Raw genomic sequence first — 13,472 nt, forward strand, 5'->3', positions numbered from 1 at the left:
CACTTTGGTGACTATTAGTCCATTCTTGGGTTTGTGAGTCTGCTGTTGTTTTGCTCCTTCAGTTTTTTCTTTGTTCTTATACTCCACAGATGAGTGAAGTTATTTGATACTTGTCTTTCTCTGCCTGGCTTATTTCACTGAGCGTAATACCCTCCAGCTCCATCCATGTTGTTGCAAATGGTAGGATTTGTTTTCTTCTTATGGCTGAGTAATATTCCATTGTGTATATGTACCACCTCTTCTTTATCCATTCATCTACTGATGGACATTTAGGTTGCTTCCATTTCATGGCTACTGTAAATAGTGCTGCAATAAACATAAGGGTGCATCTGTCTTTTTCAAACTGGGCTGCTGCATTCTTAGGGTAAATTCCTAGGAGTGGAATTCCTGGGTCAAATGGTATGTCTATTTTGAGCTTTTTGAGGAACCTCCATACTGCTTTCCACAATGGTTGAACTAATTTACATTCCCACCAGCAGTGTAGGAGGGTTCTCCTTTCTCCACAGCATCGCCAACATTTGTTGTTGTTTGTCTTTTGGATGGTGGCCATCCTTACTGGTGTGAGGTGATATCTCATTGTGGTTTAATTTGCATTTCTCTGATAACTAGCGATGTGGAACATCTTTTCTTGTGCTGTTGGCCATCTGAATTTCTTCTTTTGAGAACTGTCTGTTCAGCTGCTCTGCCCATTTTTTAATTGGATTATTTTCTCTTTGTTTGTTGAGGTGCATGAGCTCTTTATATATTTTGGACGTCAACCCTTTATCGGATCTGTCATTTATGAATATATTCTCCCATACTGTAGGGTACCTTTTTGTTCTATTGATGGTGTCCTTTGCTGTACAGAAGCTTTTCAGGTTGATATAGTCCCACTTGTTCATTTTTTCTTTTGTTTCTCTTGCCCAGGGAGATATGTTCATGAAGAAGTTGCTCATGTTTATGTCCAAGAGATTTTTGCCTATGTTTTTTTCCTAAGAGTTTTATGGTTTCATGACTTACATTCAGATCTTTGATCCATTTCGAATTTACTTTTGTGTAATATAAAGCATTTTGATAAAAAAATGACTTGTATTTTATCAGGATTTTTTTTTATCGTTTTTAACAATTGGCCAACTTGGTCCTATACTGTCTTCTTTTTCATTTATTTATTAAATTGGTGTATTAATGTAAATTATTATAGTAATACATTTTTCTAGAGTTGAGTCATCCTTTCATCCTTGGAGGTTCACGTTTTCTTCCCGGTTCACGTGTCTCCTCCAAGGGCCATTGAGCTGGGCAAACAGCATCGTGGAAATGCCCAAGGAGTCTAGGAAATGTGGTTCTGGCACCCTGGAAGTGGGCAGCCAGACCATGCACACTGACCTTGGGTGGCACAGGTAAGCTAGGCTCACCCAGGTCAAGTCTAGACCCTGTGTGCCCTTCCCACAGCGGAAACCAGAGTCTGGATGTGCCAGGGATCCTGATCTGGGGGAAGTGGGCATGGCTCTGGGCAAAGCACGTGAGGAAAGGGGAAGCAGGGAGATGTTGGGCTGGGACTCCCGGCTGGAAGCCACACCCAGCTTGCATCCTGGAGGGTAGGAGGACGTGCCAGTATGGACAGGGACCACAAAGGCTGTTTTTGGGGAGAGTGGGATTGGCTTGGACCAATTCCTGCATGGTGGTGAGAGTGGTTCTGGTCTAGTGTCCCAGGATTTAGTGGGGAGAGAGGCTGAACTTGGGGCAAATAGCAAAAGGTACCCCAGTGGTAGTAATAGCATGGTGAGGACCCAAGGCCTGATCCAGAATCCCTGGGGTTTTTATTGGAGACTGCGGGACAGTTGCTCTTTGGAGGTAATTTACCTTGTAGTGTTGATGGGGGGAGGTGTAAAAAGGATGCATAATTTTACAGTTTTGTTCATGGATTTTTTTGCAGTTAATTTTGATTTTTAAAAATAATACATTAAAGTATTTATCTTCACTAATGAGGTTTTTTAGGTGCCTCCTTAAATTTTCCAAAGTTCTCTCTAAGAAAAGGCATAAACAGATCTGATACTATATTGCTAAACTTAAAAATAAAGCTGTCAGATACTATTAATAGCAAAAAGCTAAAAGCTTTTCCTCTAAGATTAGGAAAAAGACAAGAATGTCCATTCTCACCACTTTTATTCAACATTGTACTGGAGGGCCTAGCCACAGCAATCAGACAAAACATCATTTTAAAAGGCACTGAAATCTGTAAGGAAGAAGCTAAACAGTCACTCTTTATTGAGTGAGGCAGGTGATAGTAGGACACAGGCAAAGTTCAGGGCCCTTGTAAATTTCAGGAAGTTTAAAAACCCTTGTAAGTTTCAAAAACAAAAACAAAAACATGCCACAATCCAATTCAGCCATCCAAAAGTATACTTAGATAGACCTCAGCTGTTCTGACTGTTATTTCCTGTGCAAATTAAGCATTGTGCTTTCACCCAAACAGGAATGAGCTGTGATGTCATTAGTTCAGTTCTCTATTGGGGATTGGAGGTGGGGAGTAGGACTTCATCCTGGCCGGAGGCAATATAAACCCCAGACACCACAGCCCTGAGGGCATCCTCTCTTCCAGCCCCTACTGATTAGCAGGAACTTCCTCTTTTCACTCATTAAAAGAGCTGTGCTGGTTACTCCATACTCTTTGTCTGCTGGCTTCATTCTTCGTTGCCTCTGAGATATGATCCTGGGAAAAACAGCATTCTGGCTGGTAACAGTCATATTATACATAGAAAACCCTAAAAACTCCACCGAAAAACTACTAGAATAACTGAATTCAGCAGAGTTTTCAGGACATAAAATTAATACACAGAAATCTGTTGCTTTCCTACATACTAACAATGAACTAGCAGAAAAAGAAATAGGAAAACAACTCCATTTACAAGTGCATCAAAAAGAATAAAATAACTAGGAACCTAACCAAGGAGGTGAAAGACCTATAGTGTGAAACCATAAGACACTCATGAGACAAATTAAAGAAGACATCAGTAAATGGAAAAGTAACCTGTGCTCATGGATAGGAAGAATTAATATTGTCAAAATGACCATCCTTTCCAAAGCAAATTACAGATTCAATGCAATACCTATCAAAATATCAACAGCACTTTTAAATGAACTAGAATAGTTCTAAAACTCATATGTAACTGCAAAAGACCATAAATAGCCAAAGCAATCCTTAGAAACAGGAACATCTGGGGTTATGACACTCCCCAACTTCAAACTCTACTACAAAGCTACAGTAATCAAAACAGTTTGGTACCGGCACAAGAAGAGACCCATAGATCAATGGAACAGAATAGAGAGCCCAGATATAAACCAACATATATTTGTTCAATTATATGGGATAAAGGAGCCATGAATATACAATGGGGGAAAAAACAACCTCTACAACAGCTTGTGTTGGGAAAACTGGAAAGCTACATGCAAGAGAATGAAACTGGACTATTGTCTTAACTCCATGCACAAAAGTAAACTCGATATGGATCAAAGACATGAATCTAAGTCAAGAAACCATAAAACTTAGAAGAAAACATAGGCAAAAATCTTTTGAACATGAGCATGAGCAATTTTTTCCTGGACACATCTCCTTGGGCTTGGGAAACAAAATAAAAAACGAACAAGTGGGAATACACCAAAGGACCAGCAGAACAAAAAGGCAACCCTACAGTATGGGAGAACATACTTGTAACAGACTCATATGATGAAGGGTTAACATCCAAATATATAAAGACTTATATGCCTCAAGAAACAAAAAAAAAACCTGATTAAAAAATGGGTGGAGGTCCTGAATAGACATTTCTCCAAAGAGGAAATACAGAGGGCCAAGAGGCACATGAAAAGATGCTCCACAGCTCTAATCATCAGGGAAATACAAGTCAAAACCGCAATGAGATATGACCTTACACCAGTCAGAATGAATGAAAAATAACAAATGCTGGCAGGATATGGAGAAAGGGGAACCCTCCTACACTGTGGGCAGGGATGTAAATTGGTGCAATTGCTGTGGAAAGCAATATGGAGGTTCCTCAAAAAATTAAAAATAGAAGTACCATTTGACCCAGTGTAATCCAGGAATTTACCCAAAGAAAACAATCCCTGATTTGAAAAGATACATGCACCCCTATGTTAATCACTGTACTATTTGCAATAGCCAAAATACAGAAGCAACTTAAGTGTCCATCAATAGATGAATAATAGATAAAGAAGATGTGGTTCATATACACAGCCATAAAAAGAAAATAAATCCTGCCATTTGCCACAACGGATGGAGCTAGAAGGTATTCTCTTCAGTGAAATAAGCCAGGCAGACAAAGACAAATACTATATGATTTCACTTACTTGTGGAATATATAAACAGAACAAAACAGCTTTAGACTCAGACACTAAAAAGTCATTAGTGGTTACCAGTGGGAGGGGTTGGCATGGGTGGTAGGGGAATGGGAGGGAAATAAAGGGGCCCAATAATTCACAATCACAATATAAGGTGGTCATGGGGACGGTAGTACAGCATAGAGAATATAGTCAATGATTCTGTAACATTTTTCTATGTTGATAGTAACCACACTAGAGGGGGTGGAGATTTAATATGGGTAACTGCTGAACCACTGTGTTGTACATTTGAAACCAATATAAGATTCTTTATTGCCAATACTATAATAACAAAATAAAAATAAAGCCATCAGTTATTTTACCAGTAAAATGGGTCTGTTGAGGAAAAGAGAATTGCAAATCAAAAAAAGCAAACTATGGCAAAGCCATAGGCAGTCTAGAGAACAAAGGAAAGGAGGAGGCTTTTATAGAAGAGAATGGGGAGTGTTCCAAGTAAGAAGTCCATTGGAGGATACTGGGAGTCCCATGTGTTGTAGCTGTTAATTAGCAGAGTTGTAACAGTTGCTCATTAGCTGGGCTATTGCTGGAGGCAGGAACTTTTGCCTCCTCCTCCTGGGTGGTGAAGTAGCCAAAATTGTAGAGTTACAAGGGTCCTCCTCCTTGAGGGGTCTGCAATTGACCGGGAGTGATGGGCATGGGAGCGCCCCCTGCAGGCCTCCAGACACCATGTCTGTGAGGTTTCCCTTTACCAATTTTTACTATATTAACCTCACTGGTACCCATAGGCCTGTAGCCTTGATAGAGGTGAGGGCCTGGCTTCTGGATATTAAATAGCCATGGAGGCATTCAGGACTTTATCTTGGATTGTTGAATTGGGAGGGATCTTACCTTTTCTTTCCTTTAATATCCACAGCTTCCTGCTAACTACATCTCCCAAAGCCCCACCGCAAGGCACCTCCAGGACCTATCATGGTGCAGATATTAAAAGATTTCTCTTAAATAGTCACACATGCTTCTAGAATCTCTTCCAATATCCCTTCACCTGGAAAAGTAGAAAACAAGGTTTGCATGTTAGTATCAGCCTCCCCTGTTGAATGGGTGTGAAAGAAGTCCTAGGCAAAGTGTGCCAGCAGGACTGGGATAGGGCCCTGGGCCATCCCCCTTGAATCACTGTAAATTGTGAAATGCTTGTAACAGAACTCAGAGGGAACCAAAGTCAGGCACAGGGCTGTGAGGAGCACAAATGAAATGCAGAGACTGAAAAACTTAAGGGAATTGGGGAGGGGCAGGGAACCAGAGGTGGGATCCTGAGATAATCAGGATCCCTGTATGTAGACGTGTGTATATTGATGACAGACCCACTCTGATAGATTATCTATAATAAACATAATATAACAGCAGGTGATAATGGGACTCTGAAAACTTTGTCCCCTCAGGGGGTGGAGGGAGCTGGAGGCTGAATCAATAGCCAATGGCAATGATTTTAGCAATCATGCCTATGTAGTGAAGCCTCCATAAAAACCAAGAAAGAAAGGGTTCAGAGAGCTTCAGGGCTGGTGAAGATTCGGAGAGAATGGCACACTTAGAGAGCTTTGCACCCCTTCCCCATACCTTACCCGATGCATCTCTTCCACCTGGCTCTTCCTAAGTTACATCCTTTTATAATAAACTGGTAATATAGTAAGTAAAATGTTCCTCTGAATTCTGTGACAAATTAACAAACCTGAGCAAATTAAACAATTCTGAGGAGGGGGTTATTAGAACCTCCAACCTACAGCTGGTTGTTCGGAGCCCAGGCGGCAATCAAACTTGTGATTGGCATCTTGAATGGGGGATGGGAGGAGTCTTGAGCCCTTAACCTGTGGAATCGGATGATGTCTACATGTAGACAGCGTCAGATTGAGTTGAACTGTAGGACACTCAGCTGGTATCCAAGAACTGCTTCGATGTGTTGGAAAAAACCCACACGCTGGAATTGGGGAATGTGGAACTCCTTTGCCCTAGACCTGAGTTTCTTGCCTCCCTGCCACCGAAGACTACTGGCTATTCCTGCCACCCTCATGCCGTAAGATTGGGGGATTCACCTTTCCAGATGTGCGCGTGTATGTCTCAGGCCCCAAGCCACCACGGTGCCTTCCCAGATCGCAGTCCAGCGGAAGACCTGCTCTGCCCTCCTGTGCCGCCCGCAAGCAGAGAGGTGCCGGTGCCTGGCCGGGAGACCTCATTTTCCAGAAACCTGTGCACAGGCCTAGGTCCCGCCTGAAGCCCCACACCAAGGTGCGGCGGGGGTGTGACAAGGCCACCACAGGTGAGCTCAAGAGTTTCACCTGGGAGCATCCCGTTTGCAGAGGCCAGGCGCCCAAACCCCAAAACACTAAGTCCTCCATGCGCCGTCCACCATCAGGAAAGAGCAAAACCATAATTTCTCCATTCAGACATAGCTATATTTAAGCTTATATCATTTCATATAAATATGTTTTCCTAAGCTGCATTTAAAACCAAATCGTTGTTGAACATTAAGTGTTCTTCCCACAATATTTCTTACTTTTACATGTTATTTATGTAATTAATGTCCTTTCTTGTTATTTTTGGGTTGTTTAAAATTACTGGCGTTACAGCCACCATCACTTGTGTTTGACAAGACTCAAAGGTATTCAGGAGAGCAGGAGTGAAAAAGGGCCGTCTCTAGGCATACTCTGATCGGAGGTCACTGGCATAGAGAAGCTGAAAGCAGGCTTAACTAGGAGCAGTGCATCGTATGTGACTGATTTGGGGATTGGTATGGCTTTCCCTGGTTGGTCCTGAACTGGAAGCAGAGGCAAAAAAAAATAGGGAAGCTGGCCATCACCGACCAAGTCCTGAGTGTTGTGAGCTGATTGCTGCCAAGGTTGTAGCTCGGTTTTCTTCCTGAAAATCAGTTGGCTGCTGCAGAGTTTCTGGGTCAGAGTTCTTTGTCATGTGTCATGTATGAGCTGGAATTATCTTTACATTCAGTCTCTCTAGTTTAATGGTTTTAAACACCAGCTATCATTTATTATCTTCCATTGTTCCTCTGGGTCAGGAGTTCAGAAACAGACTGGCTGGACAGTTCAGGTTTTTCATGATAGTTGAACCCGGAACAGTGTGGAGTTCCAGAAGCAACTGGGAGCTGGCTGGACATCTCTCTTATTCCATGTAAACCAGAGTTTCTCCATGTGGTCTTTCCATGGGTCTAGTCTGGTTGTCTTCACTAGCATGCTAGCCTCAGACATCTTTGCAGCTCGAGGTTCTAAGGCAAGAATCGCAAGAAATTCCCAGATGGAAGCTGGCTCCTTGGCCAAGGCAAGTCACATGGTCAAATCCAAAATCAAGGGCAGAAAAATTGTATCTCCCACACACTTGCTTCTGGCAAGAGTGTTGTGGCTGCTTATTTTTTCCAAATAATCACAAGATCTCCCCATCTCACACATGTTCTTTCAGTATGACTTTGAGGAGGAGAGAAAGCCAGTTCCCTCCTCTTGAATCTTGTTGAGCCTGTCTGTAGTTGGAAATGAAAGCATATGACTTCTTGAGGCTGGGTCATAAAGGACAACGTAGGCAGGTGCTGACTCCAGAGCTCCTAAAGCAGTGTATCTGCTCTGCCAGCTGGCTTTTGGGGATTCAGCCTGGGGGACCTGAATCAGACCGCACGCCCTGGCACCTGGGCCATGGCTGCAGCACAGAGACCCGCCAGGGCAAACCCAGCCACAGGGCCCTTGAGTGACAGGTTTTAGGGGCCTCTACTCTTCTCAGAGTTAGATCTCACCCAGCCCTATATTGTTGTCTGTGTATGTTGGAAGAATACATTTTGGAGCATCTAACTTAGCCTCTGGGTGAAATATGGCTTTTATTCATGAATGACTTCTTGACAGAATTATTTCAAAAGAAAAATCTTTACAATGGCCTCTGAGGCACTTAGTACTGTTCCCACCACCAATTCCTGTTTTGTCCTATTACAAATGGAGAATGACTGTGGTTCTAATTCTGTGCCTTGAAAAGGCAAAGATTGGAACACTGGAAATACTTTGGGAAGCAAATTAACTACAAAATAGAAAAGGAGAGAAAAGAAGGAACAGCAAGAGACTGAAGCATATGAGCCCAGGAATTGTGCTTCTGAGAAAATTCTTCAGCAGTTCTCCCATGCCGTGTGTAATGCTCAACATGAGCTTTTGTTGTTAAACCGAGCAACTGAAGAATTCAGGAGAAAACTGGCAAGAGTGGAGACAAGGACAGCATCTCAAATGTTTGAAGCAAAGCTTGAGAAGGCATCTAACTTACAGTTAGAATATGGGAGGGCACAAAAAAGTAAGGAACGCTGAAAATGCTTAATTCAATCACAGGGTCTGAATAAAAAAGGTAGTTAATTATATCTCAATGAAACTGGAAAAAATAATATGAAGCTTTTTAAAAGATAAAAGATTTGTCAGGGTAAAAGGTAAACCTCTCACAGTATCATTAAAAGATTGTTACTCTGAAAACCTGTCTTGGTTTGGGCTGCTATAACAAAATAACACAGCATTTGTTATAAATTATAGATGTATTATAAGTTATACATTATATTTTATAATAAATATAAATTTATTACAAATAGACAATAAATACAAATGTATATTATAAGTATTATAAATTGCTGTTTATAAGGAGAAATTTATTGTGCACATTTCTCGAGGCTGGAAATTTGAGACTGGGGCGCCAGCATGATTAGAAGAGGGTTTTCCTCCAGGTCACAGAGATCTCATTGTATCAAGAGCATTCATAAAATTATTAGAAGATACAAGAGAACAACTTATAGGGTACAGTGGAACAGATCATTGTGCTGCTCATGAATACAACCAGGGAAGTGGTCCTGAGATATGGAAGATGAAAGACTGACGAAGTTGGAACTTGGAAGGAAAGATGCTGTAATCTAGAAGATACCAGTACTTCTTTGTTCCTGCACCCTTCTGTCTCATAAAATCTCTTCCCTAGTATAGTTGTTATAGCTTCTTTGCACCCACTAGTTTGGAGGTCCCTAACTCATGACTCATTGAATAACGCCAATCTTTTTTACCAAGTTTTGTTTCTTAACACAGCAGCAGTCTCTAGCTGCCTGGTGCAGTCCCTGGGATGGATGATTCAGTGCAAGGGAACTACTGCCTTGGGATGTTTGTATATGAAGGACATGGTTTGGTTGGTTTGTTATATGAAAAGCATGCGTCTTGCCAAGACCTTGCTATCACTAAGTATTGGCCAGACCTTGGAAGGAGGTCTGTAATGCCCCCAAATGCCAGAGCTCCAAGACCACAGAAAATAAGAAAGTACAGGTAATATAATTGGCTTTGTGACGAATTGGTGGCAAACTGACAAAATCTAAGAAAACATATGTACAATAGAATAACACTAATAAAAAACTAATTATCATGTGCAACAAATGAGACAGAACTGAAGGGCACTATGCTTAATAAAAAGAAACCAAAGCCATGGCAAAAGGTACATTTTGTGTGATTCCATTTATAGAACATCTTCAAATTGACAAAACTATACAGAGAACAGATTAGTAGTTGTCAGTGGACAGGGACATGGGTGGAGTTCGATGGTTATGATTATTAGGAACTTAAATTGTATTGAGAAAGAAAGACATTTAAACTCTTTGATGCAGTGGAAAAAATTGAGGCTGGGACTCAGCTAAGAATTTGGTTCAAATTCTGATTTTATTATAAAACATATTAGTGATGTGGCCTGAAGCACTTCAATTTTGCTATGAAAGCCTCATTTTCCTTATCAGTAAGAAGATATTTAAAAGCTCTTCTTTCTGTTTGTTATCAAGAACTAGTTTATGTAAAGGACTAGCAAGACTCTGCAAAAGGCAGCTTTAAAACAAATTATAGAAAGAAAAATGGAATGCAGCCAGAGGAAACAAACAATTTGGTGTTGGAGGGCGAGGATAGAAATATCATGATTTGAGGAGAGGAATCAGTGCATGGGAGGGAAATAGAAATGGAGTATAAGGATAAGATTTTAGTTGGAAAAGAACACAAGGGAGGCACATTCAAAACCTATAGGGCCAAGTGTTGTTCAAGGAGGCTGGGAGAATTGAAAAGGACACTGGATACAGAGTTTGAGGGCTCATGTTGGGATTAAATAACCCCAAAGGAATACTACAACACTGAAGCAAAGATAGCTCTTCTAAAAGCTTGTGATCTAAGTCAAAATAATGGGATGAATGATGCTTATGATAATTTCTTCCAAGCTTAGATTGAAAGATAAAATAGAGGATGCCCAGTTAAGTTTTAATTTCCACTAAACAATGAATAAGTTTATTGTATAAGTTTTTCCCAAGCAATAAATATTTATTTGAAATTCAAATTTAACTGGGAGATCTGTATTTTTTTGTTATATGTGCCAACCTTATCTCAAGTCAACAGCTGTCAAATGAAATGCTAATATTTTTGGACTTGTGGATGCATTCACCCACCCAGGAAGGACTAGGTTAGTCAAGTTTTCATAATTCTTCATGAGAATCACCTGGAGAGATTTTTTAAAAAGTGACTTGTTCCAGGGAGGAGCCAAGATGGCGGTGTGAGTAGGGCAGTGGAAATCTCCCAAAACCATATATATTTTTGAAAATACAACTATTACTAAAAGAGAGACCAGAAGATACAGTACAACAGCCAGACTACATCTACACCTGCAGGAACCCAGCACCTCACGAAGGGGGTAAGATACAAGCCATGGCCCAGCGGGAACTAAAAGCGCCCCCCACCACAGATCCCCAGTGAGAGGAGAGAAGTCAGAGTGGGGAGGGAGTGGGAGCCCAGGACTGCTAAATACCCAGCCCAAGACATCCACACCGGAAGCACAGACACACAGTGCATGGTGTGCTGGATACTAGGGAAATGGAACAGTAAAACCTGTGAGCGGGTTCCCACAGCTGGCACCCCTGCGACAAAAGAAAAGCGAGTGTTTTTTGAAAGTCTTAAAGGGACAGGAGCCTCACAGCTGGACGGAAGCATCCCGGCACACTCAGCCCAGCAGCTGGGAATCCCAGGGAACTCTGGGCACCCTAACCCCCTGGGCAGCAGTGCAGCTCTGAGGCCCCTCACAGTGATAAACAGCCTCCCGCACGTTCCCCTTCCAGTGCAGCGCCACCATAGAGGAGACCGGCCACATCCACAGCAGCCACACAAAGCCTCCTCTGCAGCCACCCAGGCCAGACTCAGAGACCCTGTCGGCACGGAGCTGCCTAGCACAAGCCGCTAGGGGTTGCTGTTCCCACAGGAAGGGAAGGTGACAGGCAAGCAGGAAGGTACTTTGTTCTCCCAGCTGACACATGCAGCAACTGCCTACCACTACCTCTATTGCCATGAAAAGGCAGAAGAATTTGATACAGACAAAAATAACCCAGACATCCCCTGAGAGTGAATCTGGGGAGATAGATTTAACCAATTGTTCTGAAAAAGAATTCAAAACAAAGGTCATAACCATTCTGATGGAGCTGCAGAGAAAAATGCAAGAGCTAACAGATAAAGTTGGGAGGGAGAATACAGAAATAAAACAATCTCTGGTAGGACTTAAAAGCAGAATGGATGAGGTGCAAGAGGCTGTTAATGGAATAGAAATCAGAGAACAGGAATGCAGAGAAGCTGACAGAGAGAGAGATAAAAGGATCTCCTGGAATGAAAGAATATTAAGAGAACTGTGTGACCAATCCAAACAGAACAATATCCACATTATAGGGGTACCAGAAGAAGAAGAAGAGAGAAAAAGCGATAGAAACTGTATTTGAACAAATAATTGCTGAAAACTTTCCCAAACTGTGGGAGGAAATAGTTGCTCAGACCATGGAAGCATGCAAGGAGGACAACACCAAGAAGCATAATAATTAAAATGGCGAAATCAGGGACAAGGACAGAGTATGAAAGGCAATCAGAGAGAGGAAAAAGGTCACCTGCAAAGGAAAACCCATCAGGCTGTTACCAGACTTCTCAACAGAAACCTTACAGGCCAGAAGAGAATGGCATGATACATTTAATGCAATGAAACAGCAGGGCCTTGAACCAAGAATACTGTATCCAGCATTTAAATATGAAGGAGTGATTAAACAATTCCCAGACAAGCAAAAGTTGAGGGAATTTGCCTCCCATAAACCACTTCTACAGGGTATTTTAGAGGGACTGCTCTAGATGGAAGCACTCCTAAGGCCAAATACGTCACCAGAAAAAATAAAATCACAGCAAAGAAAGCAGAACAATCAAATACTAATTAAAGGCAAAAAATAAAATCAACTTCCCACAAAAGCAGTCAAAGGAAACACAAAAGACCACAAAATAAAACACCTAACGTATAAAGAATACAGGAGGAGGAATAAGAAGGGAGAGAAATAAAGAATCATCACACTGTGTTTATAATAGCTCAATAAGCAAGTTAAGTTAGTAAGATACTAAAGAAGCTAACCTTGAACCTTTGAGAACCATGAATCTAAAGCCTGAAATGGCAATAAGTACATATCTTTCAATAATCACCCTAAATGTAAATGGACTGAAGGCACCAATCAAAAGACACATAGTAATAGAATGGATTAAAAAGCAAGACCCATCTATATGCTGCTTACAAGAAACTCACCTCAAACCCAAAGACATGTACAGACTAAAAGTCAAGGGATGGAAAAAGATATTTCATGCAAACAATAGGGAAAAAAAGCAGGTGTTGCAGTACTAGTATCAGACAAAATAGACTTCAAAACAAAGAAAGTAACAAGTGATAAAGAAGGACATTACATAATGATAAAGGGCTAAGTCCAACAAGAGGATATAACCATTATAAATATATATGCACCCAATACAGGAGCACCAACATATGTGAAACAAATGCTAACAGAATTAAAGGAGGAAATAGAATGCAATGCATTCACTGTAGGAGACGTCAAAACACCACTCACTCCAAAGGACAGATCCACCAGACAGAAAATAAGTAAGGACACAGAGGCACTGAAAAACTCACTAGAACAGATGGACCTAATGGACATCTATAGCACTCCATTTGCAACAACATGGATGGAGCTAGAGGGTATTATGCTCAGTGAACTAAGCCAGGCGGAGAAAGACAAGTACCAAATGATTTCACTCATATGTGGAGTATAAGAA

At 41.4% G+C, this 13,472-nt stretch overlaps 1 long non-coding RNA gene across 2 annotated transcripts; it reads right to left on the reverse strand.

Moving 5' to 3' along the window:
- Positions 1-1,383: 1,383 nt before the first annotated feature.
- On the reverse strand, positions 1,384-9,267 carry LOC118907917 (uncharacterized). 2 transcript variants are annotated; one of them, XR_008994193.1, is made up of 3 exons: positions 6,660-9,267; positions 6,417-6,539; positions 1,384-5,374 (listed from the first exon to the last, which is right to left on the reverse strand). It is a non-coding gene; the product is annotated as an uncharacterized LOC118907917 (long non-coding RNA). The 2 variants fall into 2 exon arrangements; XR_008994194.1 differs by having other exon boundaries at positions 1,384-5,296; positions 6,660-9,256.
- Between the last annotated feature and the right edge of the window lie 4,205 nt (positions 9,268-13,472).

Source organism: Manis pentadactyla, chromosome 15 (assembly GCF_030020395.1).
Source record: "Manis pentadactyla isolate mManPen7 chromosome 15, mManPen7.hap1, whole genome shotgun sequence".
Classification (NCBI taxonomy): Eukaryota; Metazoa; Chordata; class Mammalia; order Pholidota; family Manidae; genus Manis; species Manis pentadactyla.